Here is a 14,187-nt window from a genome sequence, read left to right as displayed (position 1 = left end):
ACATGCTGCTTTCATTATAATGTTAACCATACGAAACAAACAGTTATTTTTTATATACGTAGATTAAGCCACAAGAAGCTTATAAATATTGCAAACTTTCATTTCTCGTTACTCTGTAAGGCGGATGCAGCTCTCGTATCGCAGTTAATTATTTGTAGACGTAACTAAAACATATGTGCACCTGTTTCAAAATACACAACATTACGATCTGTCATGTACAAATATACAAATCAGGACTAGCATTCGGCAAAAACTGTTAGCTAATGACTAAACGTGTACATTTCAAGGACGTATGCTGCACTTTTATTGAAACTTTTGTCATGACTAGACTTTTATAATTTGCGGTATCAAACAAGAACCATCTGTTGTGGATAGAAAACAAATGAAATAAAAATCATGTTAATATTGCTGTTAATTTCATTTGCTTTTGAACAACAAGCTTAATTCAGCATAAGAACAATTTACTAATAAGTTAATAACTGTAAAAATTGAGTTAATTAATGAGAAAACTTTTTTAAAAAACTTTATTTCAATATATGTACTACTATTTTTACTTAATTTCAATTTATGTTTTTTAACATAAATACATAGACTGATTCATATGTTTTTTTAAAACAAAAACATCAGAATTTCACATATGAAAATTAATAAAATGCCTATCAGGCATTTTTACATGTATATGTCTTCACATACCTCGATTTTGTCAAAATGTACCAAAATGTTTAATTAGTTATAACTATATTAAAATATAGAAAAAAAAAATAGGCCACCATGGCCGTTTTTTCAGAACTGCAGTTTAACTGCATTTATTAAAATACAATTACAAAAGTGGAAACCATGTACATGGTAATGGTAACAAACATACTAATACATGTATTGCTATATGCCAATGAAAACGTAGATTGTAATGTATATGAAAACACATATCATATGTATGAATATCAGTAAAAGTAGGTTAATACAGCGTCCGACTAAAAACAAGACGTATACAATACATTTCAAGGGGCATATCGACGGTATTAATTTCTTGTCATGACTTGACCAATATTTTATTGATAGCAAATGCATAATAAGAATAACCTTAAAAATGAAAACACAAAAAATGTAGCAAAATCAGTTAAAGTTAGATTATACAGCACCAAAAACTAAACAGCAGCAAACGTAGGAAAGTATCATGACTTCATATAACTATTATATTGATTGGAAGAATACATATCATATACGATTTAAAGCAACAACTGACAATAACTTACGCAACTTTTAATACATAATTCTCTTACATACATAACCTGTATAAATGCATACCTGTATAAACATTAATTAAAACCTTCTAATCTATGCTCATTCTGTGCTAGTTATAAAGAAAGTTTAATACATATTATGTATAAATGTAATATTGCACAACCAATATGAAGAGATCTTGAATACTATTTAGAAATCAAAGATATAAACATTGACCTTAACGTGCTTTTCATAGTTTTTGAGAAACAAAAACGTGTGGCAAATAATATGGTAATAAACTACATACTCATTCTTATGAAGGCATATATATTCTGTGTCAAAAATAGACAAGAATCTCTAAATATTGAGATTTTCAATAAAGCTTTCACAATGAAAATGAAATTTGAAGAAACTATAGCATTTGAAAGAAATAAAATATATCTACACTAACACAAATGACAGAAATTATTCACACTCTTACATGATCTTGCCTATATCGTAATATTCCTTTACGTCTTATCTTTTCCATTTTATTACCTACTAAAACACCTCAAGAAATTTACTATCGTCCTTCTCTTTTTCATTTTTTATAGAACATTTTCGCACCATCTCTTAAAATTGACTTCAAATTTTATGCAGAAATTGTATATAATATGAAAATACATAACAATAATTGATATATTGATGTTGTCAATGTATAACCTTGTTTTTCATATGTATATATTTTTTCACCGAGACTTGGTTGGACGATACCATCACAAACAATGAAATTTGTATACCAGGTATTAATATCATCCGGAGAGACAGAAATCGTAATGGCGGAGGAGTGTGCTTATTTATAAATGAAAGTATTGCATTTTCGGAAAGAACTGATTTACACAGTGACACTATTGAGGCGGTTTGGGCTGAGATACATCTTGTAAAAACTAAACCTATTCTGATTTGTTCTTGCTACCGGCCTCCGAATCAAAAGGATTTTTGGAACATTTAGAAAATATTTTATCGAATTTACGATCTGATTTTGAATGTTTTTTTTTAGGTGATTTAAATATTTGTTTTAAAAACAAAATGTGTTCACTGTTTAAAAAATATGAACTTTTATTAGACATTTTTAACCTACAACAACTGATTGCTCATCCTACTAGAATAACTGAAACAACTTCATCAATTTTAGATCATATCTTGTGTAATCAAAGTAATAAAGTTTCACAATATGGTACTTTACCCATAAATCTTAGTGACCATTTCCCAGTATATTGTACAAGAAAAACTAGCAAAAAAAAGTAAGCATAACACAGATCTTGTTCGGTGTATGAAAAACTATACTGTGGAAGATTTTATTAACAAACTGAACACTTGTGATTGGACTTCTATGTTTACTGCTGACACTGTACAAGAATCTTGGTTATTTTTCAAAGACAATTTTTTGACAGTTTTGAATAGTGTAGCTCCAACCAAAGAAGTTCGTTTAAAGCAGAGAACAGAGCCATGGATGGATTCCGATATTTTAGAACTAATTAAAATTAGGGACTATTTTATGTACAAATTTAAAAACACTTATAATAAGGATTTTTTTCAAAAGTTTTGTTCATATAGAAATAAAGTCCAAATGTCTGTGAAGAAAGCAAATGCAGAATATATTTGTGATCAATTAGAAAAAAACAAACACAATGTTTAAAGTATGTGGTCTCATTTAAAATCGTTAGGTCATAGCAATAATAGTAAATTCGCACCCAATCTTGTTTTAAATGTAGAGGGCAACCTATGTTTTGAAGCTAAAACAATATCCAATCATTTTAACTATTTTTTCACAACTGTTGCTTCAGTACTAGTTGATAAGCTTCCTACTGCTCCAAATCTATTTAATACAGCATCTAACATTTTTAAATCGTTTTACAAAGACAGAAACCCTGCTCACAATTCTTTTAAACTTCATACAGTTTCTGAAGATTTTGTTTACAAAGAGTTAAGCAAATTGAATTGTTCTAAAAGTAATGGGTTAGACGAAATCCCGGCCAGATTTTTGAAAGATTCTGCTCCTTATATCAAAACTCATATTACATTTTTGATAAATAGCTCTATTGTTAACAATGTAGTTCCCACTGATTTAAAAAGTGCTAAGGTAAAACCACTGTTTAAGAAAGACAATAGGTCCGAGGTTTCTAATTATAGACCGGCTAGTATTTTGTCCATTGTTTCAAAAATATTAGAGAGAGCTGTATACAACCAGTTGGAATCCTGTTTAGTGAAGAACGGTCTGTTGTATGAGTATCAGCGTGGATTCAGGGGGAATCACTCCACTGACTCCTGTCTTATTCACCTGTCTGATCATATACGTGGACAAACCTCTAATGGCTTGTTTACTGGTATGATTATGTTAGATCTACATAAGGCATTCGACACTGTAGATCATGACATTCTGTGTCGGAAGCTTTGTGCGATGGGAGTGGGGTCTGTGGAGTGGTTTCGCTCGTTCCTAGCTGATAGGACGCAGTCAGTACATGTTAATGACGCTAAATCGGATTTCAAATCGGTTGTGTGTGGTGTTCCCCAAGGGAGAATACTGGGTCCTCTTTTGTTCTTGACCTACGTTAATGATATGAAAACAAGTATATCATCCAACTGTAAATTAATACTTTATGCTGATGACAGTGCTATTTTGTATTCACATAAAGATCCAAGTACCATCAGTCAAGTTTTAGGCAAAGAGCTCGAGTCCTGTAGTAAGTGGTTAATTGACAATAAGCTATCCCTCCATCTAGGCAAAACAAAATGTATTCTTTTTGGTTCGAAATGTAAACTCACCAAGTTGGAAAATGTTCATATACAATGTAATGATCATGTTATAAAATCTCAGACGTATGTAAAATATCTTGGTTCAATTCTAGATGCTGATTTGTCCGGTACAGTACTTATATTGTAAATAATATTGTCAAGAAGGTTAACTCTAGACTTAATTTTTTATATAGACAACGTGATGTTTTATATAAAAGTCTTAGAAAAAGCTTATGTAATTCTTTAATACAATGTCATTTAGATTATGTATCCTCTTCGTGGTATTGTGGACTCACGAAACAGCTTAAGCACAAGTTACAAATAGTCCAAAATAAAATGGTTCGTTTTATTAACAATTCCCATTGTAGGACATCACTTGTTGTATCGCATTTTGAAGAACTTGGTTTATTGAACGTTGAGCAAAGATGCAAGCAACTTCGGCTTAACCACATCCATATGATTTTCTACAATAAATGTCCAAGCTATATGAAAGACAATTTTGTTAAATGTACTGATGTCCATCAGTATGGGAATAGATCCCGATTTAATTTGTATGTACCTCAAGTTGATGGCTTTACTAGTTCTTCATTTTACTACAATGGTATTACGGATTGGAATGCATTACCCGATAATATAAATTCCATCGAATCGAAATTTAATTTTAAGAAACTTGTTAAGACATATCTATTAAATGATATGAAGGTAGACGAGAATTCCATGTATTTTTACTTTTAGATTTGTTTTATTTTATGTTATTCATTATTTTTATGTTATTTATTTGTGTCAGTGTATTATCATGTCAACTTTTGAAAGATTCACTTAATTTGTGGAAGAAATCATGTGTAGGATCATGTCGATTCTATATTAAGAACTGAAAAAACAATATATTTATAGTCACTTATAAGATATGTTTGACTAAATCCAGGGACCCCGTTGGAAATAAGCTTTTTCATGTTTACATGTCTAAGCTTTACGGGTTATCCTGTGTATACATCGTGTCGTAATCTTATTTGGATCTGTGATAAATGGCACTATTCATGTAATGCATGTTTCTGAATATGATAATAATGCAATCTATACGTTATTTATTGCCTTGATTGCATTGAATTGTAAATTGTTTGACATGTATGCACAAATAAAACAAACAAACAAATACGAGATGTATGTATAACATTTTTTTTTAAATACAGCACCTAACAAAAACAAAGGTATAAAATACATTTAAAGTGGTATTTATACGTTATTTAATTGTAATTCGTGGCATGACTTGACCAATGTATTGCTTTATGTCAGTTCAAATTTAGATTTACATTTAAATGATAACAATAATCAATACTGTGTACCGAGATCATTAAGAGAAGGTTAATTAAGTATCCAACTTAAGACAAGACTTAAACAATACACTTAGAGGGGCATATCAATGATATTAGTTTTAATTCTTGACATGACTTTACCGATTCACGGCATTTCATTCTTATGCATAAATTCTCTTAGCAGTATTATTTTATTGAAATTGCTATAAAATGTATGCACAACATTATTATGTTCAATTTTGTCTGCGAAAAAAAAGTCCAACTAACGTATTGCACATTTATGAAAACGTTTACATGCTACACACAAGTTGCGTGTGACGTATATGTTAAACAATGATTCACTAAGTAATATGACAATATTCAAGATGCTTGTCGACAAAATTTCAATTGCTTAATTATATATTCTTGTAATTATTAAACAAGCTTCCATATGCCAATACATGTATTGATACCGCCACATGAACCTTTGAGCTTTGATGTTGGGTTGTACACACAACACGCAGTTACTTTGAGGAAATTTGTTTTTAATCTGCACAAAGAATTACATATTTGCAAGAGCCTGGTCAAGAAGTTTTGACGAATGATAAGACTTCCCAGTTTAGTGGTTTACATGATTAATCCGACGCTGGAAAAAGGAGGTTATAGAAGTTACCTTCTCCGAAAAAAAAAATCTTGAAATGTTATATCATTTGGAATATTATGGAAGTCTTAGTCAATCATCTTAACTCAAAATCAATGAAACCACATCAAGAAGATTAAATAGCTAACTTTTGACTGACATTTTAGTTAGGAAATTTAGGTGAATTTGATGATTTTAAAAGTTTTGTCCAGTGCTTCTGTCTTGTTGAATTATACATCTTTAACACATCAAAGTTGATTGTGACGTGTATTTTGTGTCGCAAGATTAATAAGTGACGCACCAAACGCAAAGAACACGTAACTCCAGTATACTGCGAGATAACAAACTGTATGCGAATTGTGGAGATGTGAACCATTAACTAAAACAACAATCGCCACAATATTGGATGGAATATGCACTTTTTACATTTAATTCACCGATTTTACGTCGAATGGTATTTCTTTCGTCGCGTTGATATTTCACTGGGCACGTATGCAGTATATAGATAGTGACATAATACTCTTGCTTCAAGCAACAACGTTTTTATTCGTAACAAGCATGTCCTAATACAGTGTGAACACATTAATTGATAAAAACATATGAAGGGAATTGTCATTTAAAAAGAAACAATAAAAAAATTAAATTGCGTGGGTATGTTCAAACTTAGATTGTGGCGATTTGTTTTCAAAGTGCGATTAACCATCATGCAGAGAGCGATTACGCATTCGGACCAAAACATAGATTTATCAGTTTCATACCAACTATCATACGTAATTGACACAGAGAATCCTTCATAACACATTAATACTGGAAGCAGCGACATACATTTTTTTAATAAATAAACAATGAAAATCAAATCTCTAATGGTATGTGGTCATACAAAGTAATTACTTCAAAAGAGTTAACGTTCCTAACACAAGATAAAGATACGAGATACGGATGTTTGAATCATTTATCATTCTAGATATTATTAAATTTCGTATCAAACCATCAAAACGAAAGTAAACGGCGAATGCTACACTAAAGGTTGGTGTTTTCAATTTGTAGAAATATTACTCTGTTTTTTAGTTTGAGTTAATGTTACTTTTCACTGTGTCAACGTGTACGCAACTAAATTTGTGTTTCAGTTTTGTGTGAAAATCCAGGTTGTAATAATTGTAATATGTTTCCATTTTCAGTACGTGCTTACAGATAAAAAGTTTATCGATTTTAAGACGCTATATACCAATTAGATATGTATTTTCATGTGTATTCATCATCTACCTTAGTTTTCTTATAAAACGAGTTCGCATTCAACATCAATTATGACAATTGATTATATAAAATATGACATGGAATATCATTTAAATTGAAATTTAACTTAAGTTTTTTGCTGTTGATGCTGACAGTTTTCTAAAGACAACACGTGTCAATTCGTTCACGAATTCAGCGGTTGATTTAATGTTCTTTATAATTTGGAATGTCTAATGTGTGTCAAACATGAGAGTTTTGGGCTTTTTTAATTAAACTGTATAACGTCATGCATACTTTTAAAGTTTTTTTAAAACCCTGTTGCACTGCATATTGCGTAGGCAAAATCAACGTTTTTTATTTAGAAGAGGCTACATTTAATGTTCAATTAAAGTGTCGCCCGTGATTAGCCGATGCGGACTACACAGGCTTATCTATAACAACACCTCACATAAATGCATTACACCGCTTTTTCCCATGGCAAGATTCATATATATTACTGCACACCAATTCTATTCGCCATAGTTTATGGCATATATATATAACTAGTCGTTAAGCAGGATTAAGACTATATTATTGCGAGACACATATGGTAAAAGTTTTCTAAAAGGGTGACAATAAGGTTAAGTTTCGCGTTCAACAATTATATACACTCAAACATCACACGTAACGTATCTCGCATTATCACGCAAGGGTCTTTTTTTTCCTACACTTGCAAAGCCTCGCGGACTTAATGTATTATTTTTTACATTAAAATATATAATTATCGGCCATGCAAAATATTTCTTTATAAGCACAATATATTCAATGCTCACGTCGCATATGTGAGGCTCTTATCCAAGGTCACTAACCTACGGCAAAACTTCTGACCTATTGTTTAGAAGAAATATGAAAGCGCGTGTTGTTCGAATGGTGAAATTATAGTTTTCCTGCAGCATTAAGATATCCATAACATTGACGAATACAGGTATGGAATGAAGATTGTATATGCGTGGTGTGGGTCCTTATATAGTGAAGCAATAAAATACCCATAATGTTCTTAAAAACGTTGTAATGAATTTTATGTCGACGTGGTTATTTTGTAAGATCACTGACTGATACCAATAACTCATATGTGCAGTTAAGCAAAAGTATGTACTGTTAAGTATGTTTAAAGTTCCGCGAGACTACCCTTTAGTTCTATATTTATTTAAAATATTATTTGCTGATAACTGTTACTGAGTGCATTTAAAGCTTGTCTGAACGTGTATATGGCTACTTCAGATATTAGAATTTGATTCTCATGCTACATTTCAGATAACAGGAAAATATTTGTTTGAACATAACAAAACGGGAAATAGTCGAGCGCACTTTTGGGGACAGCGCTCTTTTTAAACATTTACACCGTACGCTTAGGTCTCAAGTTTACAGTTACGTAACCACGAATAAAACGATATTGCATTCATTTCCAATATACTCTTTGGGTTGTGTTTTTGGCGAGTATTTCGCTAAAAGCGCTTTGTTTAATCAAACACATATATGTATATATTAAGTTATCACTTAATTAATATGCAGATGTATGCGTAAACAAATGTTGGTAGTCATAGTAGTCCAACATCGCCTATTTGTTTACTTTTTCGTCTTGCTATAAAATGTGCTTATATATCACACTTTAAGTATGTGTGTGTGTGTTTTCGTTTTTGCAGTGCTTCGGAAATCCGGAAATATTATATTGAAGAATGTCGAACGTAGGCGAATGGATCAAGCTAGACAACATGAGTTGCCCAGTAAAGGAATGTCCAGGTTCGAAGTTGGTACATTTAATTTTTCTCACATGAGAACAAAATGCTTAAAAAGGTTTGAGGTATTGTGGCCAGTGTATGTCCGACGTCCGACGTGGTGCATCGGTGGGCGCATTTGAAACTTGAAATGTTTTATTTTATACATAAACCCATGTGGGACAGACAGACAGACACAGTGATTGCAGTATACCTCCAATCACTTGTGGTAGGGGAAAGCCATATAAAAAAGCTACAGTTTTAAATCGAGCAAATAATGGTTATTACATGTAATTAACCTTCGGTTTATGACAATTTATTGCAATTTCCCCCAAAAAGTGCTCGTCACATGGTATTTTTCCCCTTTTGAAAGGCTTAGGCCGTATCCCAGAGTCAATTGTTTGTTTGCTTAATGGATTTGATGCCCATTTTATTTGTTTAAACATATAAAGGCAAATACATGTAGTGCCAGCTGAAATTGAAATTAACAAACTTAATTAAATGACTTAAGGTCAATGCTATCTGTCAACAGGTAATACCTTTAGGTGGAATTATATCCACACAGAATCCATCAAGATCTTCATTCTTTTTTATAGTTTCCTCTGCCACCAGCTCTTGATTGTTTCTTTTTTCCTCTTCTGCTTTTTGACCGCATCTGTTACATATGGAGAAAACCTTCACTTGCCTTGGTAGATTTGATAACAAAGAGGAATCTTAAATGATGCATGAGCCACAGTACCAACTCCAGGGATTTTCTTAAGAACTTGACTTCCACTTGCAATGAGAGCAAGTTACTATGAACATATACTTGCTCTCAGCGAAAACAGGTTGTCCACTTTCACAATTATGCATATACTTTAAAAGATAAACATAAGAATGCCATGTAAGTGTTTTTATGTATCATGTTATGAAGGAATATGTTAAAAACCAGTTACTTGTTTTATTTCTGCATAAACAAACTGTTGCGTGAAACATCTGTCAGACATGAAAATCATGCAAGATTAATACATGGCTCTATATCTGGCATAAATGATATTTAAGTTTTCATAATTTATAATGATTAATCAAATAACTGTAGAGAATGAAATTTAGAAATGCCTAATTACTCACTTAGTGTCATAAAGACTAGACACTTTAGGGGTAAGTTCTGCAAAATCTCAAACAAAAGAAGTAATAACGTTGGTCCAGTTTTTTAAGATTATTAAATTGTGTTTTGGAAACAGTCAATCTTTAGAAAATTGAAAACAGTTTAGACAAATGATCGTTGTTGGTCATGTTACTGAAACGACCATACTTTGACTGCTAGTCGCTGTCAATCAAACTGGACGGGGCTTTATAATCAATAATCGAGGTGACTGCCAACAGCTGTTGTGTTGGAATGTATTTTAAACTCTGACCTTTGGGCAAAAAAAAATTTGGTTGAATTTAGATTTATCAGGTTTAATGCCTTCTTGAACCCAAATTAAGGTAATTTTGCAAGTGGTCAGGACATGAACCAGCTTTCCTACTTCTTGTTACCAGTACTAGCCAACCACAAGTGACCCACTTCTTCCCCACTTGATTCAGAGGTTGGGGAAAATGACCTACAAAAACAATGTTCGGGAACCAATATCTATGAAGAAACTTTATCCTACCCCCAGATTCAAACCTTAGAATTGACAGTCTGGCGCTCTATCAACTGAGCCATCAACTCAGCTAGCAGGGCAGGCTCAAAACATTTTGGATAAAAAAAATCAATGCTCAGAAAGCAGAAAGCATTCTTCATTTTTAGCATATGATCATAAAACCGGACATTACCTAACTTTTGGTTCCTAAACATCAGTAAATTACAGACTGCGCATCGCGATAAATAGTTGATATTTTTAGATCATATTTTACACATAGCATCTTCAATACCTGTTATTTAACACGTATGGATTGAGTCGTAATGGGAAATACTCTTTGTCAAACATTTCGGTATGTTTTGCTGACATGTATATACGATTTTGTTGATTTCTGTCTCGTTTCCAAATCGAGGTTAAACATTGTTCGCGGCCATATGCTTTAACTATGTTGGACAGCAAGAAGTTTAAGCATTAATTTTAAGGCCATTTAGTAGTCCTGCCTGCAAAAGTCCATTTCAGTATTGATTCGTGTTTAAAGCTTGTGCAACACCTATAATTAAATAAAGAATTAGGGCAATAACGGATCAAGCGTGATAATATGCGTATTGCTAATATATTATATTAAAATATATGAAAATATTGTTGATTATTACAATAAATGACCTCAATCTTAAAGTTGTATTTATGATCCATGTTTAATATCGATGATTATATATGATTCAAATAATTTCATGGTTTATAAGAAGGCAATATCTTTCTGATCTATTTAGGATTTTCAACAGATATTTCACACAAGAATACAAGATCACATATAGAAAACAATCAATAACAATAACAAAAACATGAATATTATTTATAACTGGAAATATAACTTGGTCCTTGTAAACAACAATGTTCATGTTTCGACAGTTCAAATAGCGTGTTAGATGCCCCCCTCCCTGAGTGGTTTTGATCATGTGATCCGTTATAGCTACAACTGATCCGTTAATGCATGAATTCTGCGGCGAAAAAAAGGTAACACAAAATACATTTTGCTTGTGTTTAAAAATAAGACTATTTGCTGAATCAGTTAGCAAAGCTACTATTTAATCAAACGAATCTCGGACAATCGCTCTTACGGAAAATCGCTCCAAAGCTAAATGTGACAAGGCGGACAGTCGCTTCTACGATGTTTTGACAGGGCGGACAGTCACTTTTATAATATTTTGACAGGGTGGACAGTCGCTCCAACATTATTTTGCCAACCCAGATAACTTCTATAATTAACAGACAATTAAGTTTGCCAACTTGTTAACAGAAAGCCAATTTAACATGAGCCGACCAAGGTGATTTTAATGAATCAATTTCCTTATTAAGAAACTATGTTACAGTTGGTCGATTCTTTAATTGTAATTTAGCAATCTGTGAAAACAATATGTATATATTGTAATGTCAATATTACGCCAATAATTCACTACCAGCATGGAACTTCTAACAAACAAACGCGGTCAGTTTGTGCTATGCTTAGAGGTCACTCGTACTCAAAGAAGCAAACGTCTAAGTCAACCATATGATGGTTATGCAGAAAATTGAAAATGTCTGTACAGTCGAATTTGCCTGCATGTTGCATTTTATGAATTTCGTCTTCAATGTATAATTCTTCTGGTCTATTTTGTGTTATTGTGAGATATACCGATAACATTTTATCAATATATTACAATTTAATTCTTTGATGTTATATAAATATAATCGGTGGTAAAACGCGTACGAAAGAAGACGGTGATCCACTGACAGACACTAAAGACCTTTCGTTTGGATGGTTTTTCGTTTTTGCATTTTGTGTATATATATGTTTATAAATGTCATATAAATGTCATTTCATAAAAACAAATGAAATTAAGAACAACATATTTGCGGTTTTTATGTTTATCTCATTCGCAAAATGGCACTTATTCCAATAAATGTAATGTAGGCAATGTAATGTTTTGAATTGGCTAACTGTCAACAAGTTGGCAAAATTAATTGTCGGTTGATTATAGGTGTGAGTCTTTGATCGCTATATAGTACGTTTTGCCGTGGAATAAAAATAATTGAGAGCGATTGTCCGAGTTGGCAAAATAATATAGGAGCTACTGCGCGCCCTGTCAAAACATCGTAGGAGCGAATGTCCGCCCTGTCAAATTAAGCGTTCGCTAAAGAAACTTCAGCGTACAGTTTATATAGTATTGACATACCTGTACGCTGAAGCCAACCCCGTATCGAAAGTCAACCAGAGTCGTGACATATTTATGTCACGCTATAAATCAAAGACAGTCCATTTTCTTGGATACATTCCTTCATATATTGGTGAATTCATATAAATTACTGCATCGGGGCATATTTTAAGGTTCAAATGTTTTAAATGCATCTTACAATAGACGAAAATAACTCTCATCAGCCTGAAAGTCATAATTTTGACGCCATTGTTGCTTTGTCGTGTGACGAGTTTTCATTTGGATACTTTCGGATCGACCTTGACGTTTTTGCTTGAATTGTAAACATTACTTTCGTTTTCTGAAATCTATTGTTTGTGATTAACAAGTTACGTCTGGTGGATTTAAACACTGATTTCAAAGTGAATTTGGTAATTTAGAATATTTTGTACACTGATTTTGTATTTACACTACAATTTGTTTACAAAACAAGCAAGAATAATTAAAATACGGGGAAATGTCATTCTGAATTTGTAAACACTTGAGCACATGGTTTGTTACCAAAAATAGATATAACATCATATGACCGTGAAATCTCGGGAGATTCGCATTTCAATCATGTGTGTCGCATCGCTGTTTTTCTCGATATGTTAGAGCAGAAAAGATAAATGTTAAATGTTTAAGATAGTATTTTGTGAAATAACATATCAGTTAAATGTGAAAAATGTCAATCTTTCCAATCAAGTAGCTGATTTGGGCCAATCACTGCTTTTACAAGCTGTTTTAGACCGGTCTTTGTTAACTGTCAACTTTTCGTGAATTCCTGGTTGACTTTCCTACTTGGGTTGGTCCATAACTTTAATGTCGCGCTAGTCAAAAATCATAAAAAGCGACTTTTAAAGTTATGGAAGACAGAACTAATTTAGCGTAGGAGCGATTGTTTGTGGGAGCGATTGTCCGGATACCTTATCAAACTTGTGTAAAAGAAGTCTTAAACCATTTATTGCTTTTCCCCAGAACAACTTTATTACGCTACTGATTTGTCAGTCACACTTTAATCCAACTACTATCAAGACATTACATATTATTTAAAATTACGATGATTTAAGATCAATATGTAGTAAAGTAAAACATGGTCAATGTTTTAACTAAAATTGGAATAAAACAGGTACGATAATTACAGCTAAGCTAAAATGACTTGATAAAATCATCTTGCCATTAAGTGGGTTTTGATGGTTTGCTTAAACGAGAGGGAAGATTCGATATCCCTAAGAGATTGTGGAAGACTATTCCACAGTAAAATACGATTGATAAGATTTCTTACCAAAGGATACAAGCATGTATGTCTATTGTGTGTAATGCTCTTGTTATTTTTATGTTTAAGCTCACAACTTGTTTCTTAAATGAGCAGAACGAATATTAGTTTAATTTTTTTTCGACTTCAAATATTCTGTCCTTCCTGTCATTCAAAAACGATTAAATTGCTTTCTTAAATGC

The sequence above is a fragment of the Dreissena polymorpha genome, chromosome 8, assembly GCF_020536995.1.
Source record: "Dreissena polymorpha isolate Duluth1 chromosome 8, UMN_Dpol_1.0, whole genome shotgun sequence".
Taxonomy (NCBI): Eukaryota; Metazoa; Mollusca; class Bivalvia; order Myida; family Dreissenidae; genus Dreissena; species Dreissena polymorpha.
This window is presented reverse-complemented; position numbering follows the sequence as displayed.